This window comes from Cryptomeria japonica, chromosome 2, assembly GCF_030272615.1.
Source record: "Cryptomeria japonica chromosome 2, Sugi_1.0, whole genome shotgun sequence".
Lineage (NCBI taxonomy): Eukaryota > Viridiplantae > Streptophyta > Pinopsida > Cupressales > Cupressaceae > Cryptomeria > Cryptomeria japonica.
The window spans coordinates 561,003,852-561,012,813 of NC_081406.1; positions in this window are offsets into that span (position 1 = coordinate 561,003,852).

Sequence of the window (8,962 nt, forward strand, 5' to 3'; positions counted from 1 at the left end):
CCAAGTTTATTCTTTGATTTACTTAACCTCAAGGCCACGTGTGACTTTCTGATCTCCCACCTGGATCGCTAACTGGAGTACCATGTCATTTTGCTACTTCGCAAAGGCTAAATCTCGAGCACCTTTTGGCCGCGAATCAACGCAGGCCATTGATCATTCTCTAAACCAGCCACTCTTTACTCTTTGGAAAACCTTCCTGCTTCTGGGACCCGCCACTTTTTGCTATTTCGCAGAGGGTAAAACTCGATCATCTTCATCCCACAAAACCACGCGATCCATCCAATCAAAAGAGAAATGATCGGTCTTTAACTTTAGCTTTACTACCGTGTGGACCCAGACCCACTTTCCTTTTCGCCATTTTGCGATAGGTAACTCGCGATCATCTTCATCCCACGAAATAACGTGGGTCGTTAGATCTCAAGGACTTGCATTGCTTTTATTCCTTCTATTGACCACCTCACCCGGGCCTACCATCTTCTCGCTGCTTCGCAATAGGTAAACCACGAGCATCTCCCGGCTACGAATCAACGCGGGCCGTTGGATCAACAAAGAGTTGCATGACACTTTCCTCGAAGACCTTTTCTTGTCGATGAGAAACATCTCCACTTTCCTCGAAATCTTTTATCGATGGAGTTACTGTCTTCGATGAGTCCTTTCTGAAGTTGATCAGCGTTTTCTTTCTTCGATGCCCCTTTTATATCGATGAGACATCGCTGGGTCTCATCGATACTGTTTGAATCTTAGATACTTCGATAGAGTGCTTTTAGACTTGTTCGATAACTTATGGGTTATTACGGTATCAATGAAAATGATGATTTCTTCCAAAGAGAGATGGCTTCTATGATTTAATTTCTCAAATCAAGATATTTTACTTAATTCAGATTTGATTCTCAACAGAATGACTGCACTATCACCAATCTATCTTGAAGATTTGAATGATCTTTAGATTATGATTATGACTGTCATGATATTTCATGAGACTGCTCTATCCCCATATGAAACCCTTTGTTCCCACAAATCAATGCTTTGAACTTGACTGCAACTTTATAGTGATCACTTTCTTTGTATAGTAAGATTGCTACTTTCTCAGCTTTTGATCTATTGGAGGCTCCTAGGATGGTTTCTATCTTATAGTCACAATACCTTGCTATAATTTGTAGCTATTGTATGTTTATTTGTTTTCTATGTTTATTTGTTTTCCACTCTTAACTCATAGTTCAACCAAATATGGTTCATCTTGGAATCAATGCACATCTGTTATAATCAAATTATAACCAGTCTCCATGGTTGCAAGACCTGAAGAAGGATTCTTATCATCAATTAGATGCATACTTTTGGGAATATAGAAAGACAAAAAAATATATTAGAACCGTATTTTTTGTTGAGTCATAATATGATGTGTTAATTTAGCTAAATAAGGGAGCCTATGTTGTATTAGGTTTAATTCCATGATGACAGTTGAAGCTTGTTAGAGATAGGGGATTTGTAGTGGTTGGCTTGTTAGGTTATGTCACAATCCTATGAATGTCCTTGTAAACCATTAATGTCAGCAGACATGAGACTGTTATGTAATGAATTGGATCAGCTAAACCTACAAGTTCTGTAACCAATGAATCAACTGACTCAAGTGTATGTTAATTATCTTATGATGGTAATTTATGACCGTTATTCTTAGTAGACATTAAGCAGTTCACTAGATAGTTGGTTAGTAAACCAGTGAGTTAGTTGGCTCAAGTGTATGCTAGATGTGGAATATTACATGTGGTATCAGACCAACCAAGTTCGACATTGAACCTCAGGCTTTCCACCTATAAACAAAACTATATACATATGCAGGTGCACCATGGTTGAGATAATATGCAGGCACACTATATACAAAACTATATTTGCAAGTAAATCTTTTATTCAAATCCACAATATGAAACACAAATTTTTACTGGAAGAACACAAGTAACCTTATCTCCTTTAGATAATATCACAAGCAACTGCCTATAGAAAGATGCAGTAATCCACAGCATATACATAAGGGAAAGACGACTGGTTATATTATGTATGTTTGCAAAATGGTACAATAGTAAGCCTGAGGCTATATTCTACTTCTTCTCTAATGATCCTTATTGTTACAAAAGTTCCTTCATTTATATGAGGGTATACATTGTCACCAAGCATCGTGGCTTTTCAGCACATAACTATTAATTAGCACTTTTCTTAACAAATTGGAAGATAAAAAAGTTTAGCATTCCTATGTGTTGAATGTACTTATCATCTTTATACATTAGAATGCCATTGTTTAGTGTCCTCATGTCGCTTTCTATCTGGAAATGATTGGATAGAATATGGTTAACACAAAGTGACAATTCTTTGTCCCGATCCAACTCTGCTACTGCTCGATTATTCTCATCAATGAACTCTTGTTTCCACTGTTCGAATGATACTAACTCACCATTACTATAAAAAGAGGGCACCCTAGGGGTATTCCCATCATTCAGCCTCTGAAGCTCTTTCCTTAATTGATTTGCCAATTCATCATGGGACTTTAAGTAAGCCTCGGCTTCAATTTTCTCACCTGGATTAATCAGACTGTTGTCATTCATCATGTCTTCCAACCGAGACCTGAGCCTTTCATGCTCTTTCAAAGCTCTGACTATTCCAGTGTATGTTTTCCAATAGATTTCTGCAACTTGCATCATACTTTTGAACCTATGTTCAATGATCTCCAAAATCAACTTATACATCTTTTGTTGTACTTTTTCTACTTGCCGAGATGTCTTTTCGGCCCTGTTCCTCCAATACATAGCATCTATCAAGGCATCAATGGCATCTTTGTCAACACCGTATGTCATCCATGTTTGACTGGTACCTGTATCAATCTGAAGCAATCTTGCTTGCAACCTCTATTTTTCTTCATCGGTTTTCTCATATAGGCTTTTGTATGTAGAATTTTCTCAGACCAAAAACTCTATCTGATCTTGGTTCAGTTTAGTGACATCCAAATTTAGTTTGGCAGTTGTTCTAGGGTCAGTCTTTCCAACCTGCTGCACCATCAAATGTCCAAAAGCTTCTTTTGTATCAACCAATATATGTCTTTTATCTTTGGGATAGATAGCCCACTGTAGAAGAGCCTTCTGATCTGGATCATATCCTGATCCTCTAAAGAATTTATAAATCCCTTTTGGCATCATTTGCCTATGTGGGTCCTGTTTCTTGAGGAATCCATCAAACAACAAGGCAGAGTTCATGTTCCATCCAGAGTATAATAGCACACCAACTTCCTTAAGCAATTGTCTTCCCTTCTCAGGTGTCATTTATCTCATCACAAGATCCATCTCCTCTTGTAAATTTTGAAGTTGCTTCTCTTCTTCACTATTTCTCATGTTATTCCTAATTTGAGATCCTTTATGTTGATAGAGGAATGCGGTGAACTCCTTGGAAACAATGAAGTCACTATCAGCAATGAAATCCTCATGCTCTAGGAATCTGATGTCAGCCACTTCTCGGACATTTAGTTGTCTTGTTGCCAAGTCTATCAGTGTATCCTCTTCATAACCAGAGGGTAATCCTCTCGAGGAGTGAATGGAATGATGCCAGATGTGGAAGTAGGAGACATATGAGCCAAAGGCTCTGTATTCCTAATAGTATCAATGTAATCCCTAAAAACATGAGGCGGGACTCCCTCAAGTATTTCCAATTCATGCTCCACAAGTCTGTTGGCCAACTCCAAGGGGTCTTCAATCTTTTGTAGCACGTTCTCATCTATTTTCCTTCTAAAAAGCTTCCATTTATAAGCCTGCATTGCTTTCTCAAACTTTATTCGCTTCACTTTGGCCTCTTCTTTGCCAATGTTCTTAATGAGGTCATCTAGTAGGTAAGATTTATGCTCTCCAGCCTTCAGCTTTTGTGATGATCGGGTTATCCTTATGTATCCTTCAAGATCGAAATTGGGCATTGGATCCCCCATAGCCATGCCATAATAATCCAATTTTGTCTACAGCAGGCCATAACTCTTTGAACTTTTCACAATAAAATCTGAAAATACTAACAACCCAGGTACAATTGATTGTTTCCCATGGCTTGTCAGATGTTTTGTACTCACTATTGACAGTTGCCTCACAATTTCCAGACAAGCCACTCTATTAGGGACTGTAAGTGGTAGTAAGTATGGTCTCCCTTTGAACCCGTATACCTTGACTTGTGTGCAATATGAAAAACAATACCAATCTCCCCAATTGTGTTCAATTGAGGGATCTTCAGTGAAATCTTTTGGTCTTAGGAATCTTTGAACCTCTGGTGCAAGGGCATGATCACACGGGAATCCCAATAGTCTATATAATGGCTTGACAAAGAACTCCTCAAAATGCCAATATGGATTATTCCCATACCTCTGGTCCCATGAAGAAACCCATAGTTGCACTAGTTTTCTCATCCCAGCATTGTCATATGTCCTGACACATAACTCTTCTGGCCATAACCCTTCATCTTGGCCCACATACAACAACATATGCATAAGTAAGGAATAATGCTTGAAATGAACATTGATCACATCCCCCTTTAACTTTTCTAACCCATGATTCCAAACCTCAACCAAATAAGCAGAAAAATCAAAGAAGCAGGGGTCCTTAGACTGCAAATCGGCACAAAAGACCATGGCTGCAACATCCATCAAAGGATGGGCTTTTATCCCTAGCACTTGGGCAACACAGTAATAGGTATACTTGAAATATGGATGGAAAGAGTTAACATCATAGGGAGCTTTGTCATCCTGACCTAGTGGCACTAAGGACCCTGCATTACTAGGTCTATGTATAGGGAGTCTCCACGTTTTGTAAATATGCTCTAGGTTGAAATATTCACTTGTTAACTTCTTGAGGTCAAGCAATTCTTCAAATCCCCAATCCAACTCGAACACGGTGTCAATAACCACCTTTCTGATCGCAAGAATTGGCTCACCCATGTAGTTATATATGGTCCTAGTTTTAGGGTCATAATTATTTGTCAATGCCATCATGAGCTCCACATTCACGAATACATTAGCCATAGCTAACCTTCCTAAGTTCAATCACCATAAATTGTTGATAGGTTGAGGGGCAACTCTTCTATTGTACCCATATATGAATAATTCATACCCTCTCAATTCTGTCCATATGTCTCCAAGATCCTCAAACCGGTCCTCCGGGCCTTCCTCATCAGCTGTAATCTTCTTGGACCTCAAACTGGATGATGGCCACTGGTCAATCAGCTCTTGGGCCAAAGAATGCCCTTCCCTTTTTTGTCTTTTAGGTTTTTCTTCTGCAGCGATAGGTTCTTTTCCCTTTCTGGTCTTATTAGTTTTAGATGATGATTCCATTTGAATTTTTAAAAAGAGGTCTGTGTGCAAACAACTTACTTTGAATCACTGAGCTTTATTTGTGAATTCGCCCAATTCCTGCTTTCAATTCGTCGCCTGTGAATTCCTTAATGTTGTGTCCTTTGATGTTGATCCACCACTTATGGCATATTTAATCAGTTAGTAATGGCGGTTTGGACAATGGTCACTCGGGCACACATTTGAATTTAATGGCAATGTGACCTTCCGTGGGATTTGTTTCTGATTTTCGTGGCAATCAATAATCATTTCAATGAGGATATGTCTTTCGATCATTTGTTTCTTTAGTCCATCAATCTCTTTGTTTCTATCGACAATACTTTTGTTTTGAATATTACTTCGATCAAGTATTTTTCCCTTCATCGAAATACTGTATTCGGTCAGTATGACTCCTCATCGAAACATATCTGATATCCATCAGGTCTTATGTCGAAGAAACCTTGGGCTTCGGTGTGCTCCTTTATTTTTCCATCGAAATACTTCTTTCATCGATATCACTATGCCCCGTCAATGAATGAGCCTATTATCTCACCGATAAAGTTACATTGGCAAAACCACGCATATCGAGAACATGCCTTTTAACCTCCTCGAAACCTATATCCTCATCGATATCTTTTATCGATATAGCTTCCTTTTTTCGGATCGATGTTATTCTTTTGATGAAAACGCTCCTTTTGGTGGGTCCTTTTTATGTTGCACCGATAATATTATTTCCTCGAGAACTTTTCCCGTCGATGAAGACCCTCTCTGCTTTCTTCGATATCTTTTGTCGATGAAGTTATTATCTTCGTTGAGTCCTTTCTAGAATTCATCGATGTTTCCTTCCTTCGATGGCTCTTTTATATCGATGAGACGTCGTTGGGTCTCATCGATCCGAATTCAAAAGGTATCGATGAGACCCAACGATGTCTCATCTATATAAAAGAGCCATCGAAGGAAGGAAACGCCGACATCGATAATAATTATTTTTTTTGGATAAAAATTATCATCGTCGGAGTTACGAGAACTACCAAGCTTTCGATCGACGATGTAATCGGCGGACATACAGCATTAGCAGAGTCCATTGGATTTTCGTATTTCCGACGGGTATGGCATCGTCGACCAATCCGATGCCGAGTTTTCGACGGTTGATTTTGTCGGCACTCCAATGAAAATTCATCGCAAATCTGACAAACGGCCATCGAAAATCAGCTTCGAATGTACTAGTGCAGGGGAGAGTGGGAGATATTGTGAGGATCCTAGGAGTTAAGTCGAGATATCTCTCAGGAAGGTTTTTAGGCACTTCTCTTTTTGGTGGTCCAAATAGGGTGGATTTGTGGCATAGGCTAATGGATAGTTGTGTTAGTAAATTGGAGGGATGGAAAAGCAAATGGCTTACTTCGATGGGAAGGTTATTACTGTTGAAATCATTTTTATCTGGCATGCCTATTTATTCTATGATGTGTCTTAAAATCCCTAAGAAAGTTGTTAAAAACATAAATCAATATATGAGAAAAAAATTATGGAATGGCAAGAGTGAGCAAGACAAGATCCCGTTGGTGGCATGGGATTCAGTTTGTCATCCCAAAGAGTCAGGTGGGGCAGGATTGAGAAACTGGAGTTATCTAAATGAAGCAGTGCAGGCTAAACTCATATGGAATATGTATTGGAAGCCTCATAAAAAAATGGGTCCAAATTCTTAAACATAAGTACCTAGATTCCCTGACTAGGGAAAGAATTTTTACTATGAGAGATCTCTCGCGTGGATCGGCTATTTGGAATTTTCTTAAGTCATGCAAGAAATTCATTACGAGGCATGTCACTTGGTAGTTGGGAAATGGAGAAAAATCAAATTTCTAGACTAATTCATGGGACGAAAGACTACCACTTGCTATAAGACCAGACGTGGATAGCATTAGACAGGTAGCATAACAGAATTGGGGATTGAAGGTAAGGGATTATATGGTTCAAATCCGTAGGAATGGTGTGGAGGAATGGACTTGGAAGGATGTGATAGCTTTACCGTTGTCCTCTTCTCAGTGAGCTGCCTTTGAATATATTCTTAGTGAGTATAGACTGTACCTCTCTCACAAGGAAGACGTCATTAAATGATGTGGGGCAAAATCAGGGGTGTATTCAATTAAATTAGGATACAAGATCATTGAAAATGCAAAGATCAAAGAAGAGTAGTCGATGAAATTATGTTGGAGCTCCCCTTGGTTACCAAAGGCTAGTTTGTTTGCTTGGTTAGCCCTACAAAAGAGAATTTTGACTGGGGAAAAACTCAACAGGTTGAGATTTAATGGTCTATTTCAATGTATTATGTGCAAAGTGAATGATGAATCACTGGACCATTTGTTGTTAAATTGTGAAATGGCATAGGGTGTATGGAAGTTCCTGTTGTCCAAACTGGGATGGAAGATTCCCTTGCTGGAGAAGGTAATTGACCTATTTAAGAGTTGTTTCTTTGAGAAAAGGGGATCAGTTTACTCTAGTATCTGGATTGTTTCGCCCTCAATTATAGTATGAGAAATTTGGAAGGAGAGGAATGGACAGTTATTTTAGGATAAGTCAGAATCGAAGGAAATGTTGTGTGATGGAGTGGAAAGGACCATATTGGAAGTAGCTTCTTTGTCAAGTGCAGATCATAACTTTGCTAAGCACCCTCTTAATATGGAAAATAAACTTATTCAATCTAGATGGCCTTTGCTGAAATTCAGACCCATTCATGGGTTGGGAATGGCTAATCCTTTTTCTAAGAATGGTAAGGATTCAAATAAGGAGTGGATGGTGCCGAAGTAAGGATGGATAAAGATTAACTTTGAAGGAGCTTCAAGGGGAAATCCAGGTATCTCAAGTGCAGGGTGTGTACCTTGTGATGAGAATGGTAAAGTGCTTTCAAAGGGGCTCAGAGATTGCAATATGGCACGAATAATGAGGCTGAGGTGCAAGCAGCATTGTTGGTGCTAGATTTGGCAAACAACATGAAAGTTTTGAAGGTACACCTAGAAGGGGATTCAAAAATTGTGATGGAAGCAATTGTGAAAGGGGCTTCACCAAGTTGGAGAATAAACAAACTCATCACAATTATCTGTTCCAGGCTTCGATCTTTTCAATATTAAAGGGTATCCCACATTCGAAGAGCAGGAAACGGGGTGGCGGACTTTTTGTCCAACGTGGCTTGTGAATTGGACAAGTTTGTTATGAGATGGTGGGGTGGCGATGATACAAATGTTCAGTGGCCACCTTAGTGTATTCAAATTCTTGAGAAATTAGTGAGAAAAGAAGTACTACAATCATCTAATATCATGTAAGTTTAAGTTGAGTGATCGAGTGATCGTTGGTGGCCATTTGAGCAAGCACGACACTGACAGCATTCATTAATGTTCTGTCCAAAGAAGGTGGGCAAAAAGGGTGGTGGTAGGAAAGGGACAGGGCATTTATTGCGAAGGAATTAAAGTTTGAATGAGCATTTACTTGCACACACTGCCCAAAGATTTGGCAGTCTTTTTTCTCGATGTAGTTGCGAGCTGGCAAAGTGAGGGGTGACGACAGAATTGCAGAGAGACCATGGAAGTGAATTTCACATTGAAGTCCAAGAAACAACTATGCCCATTCCTT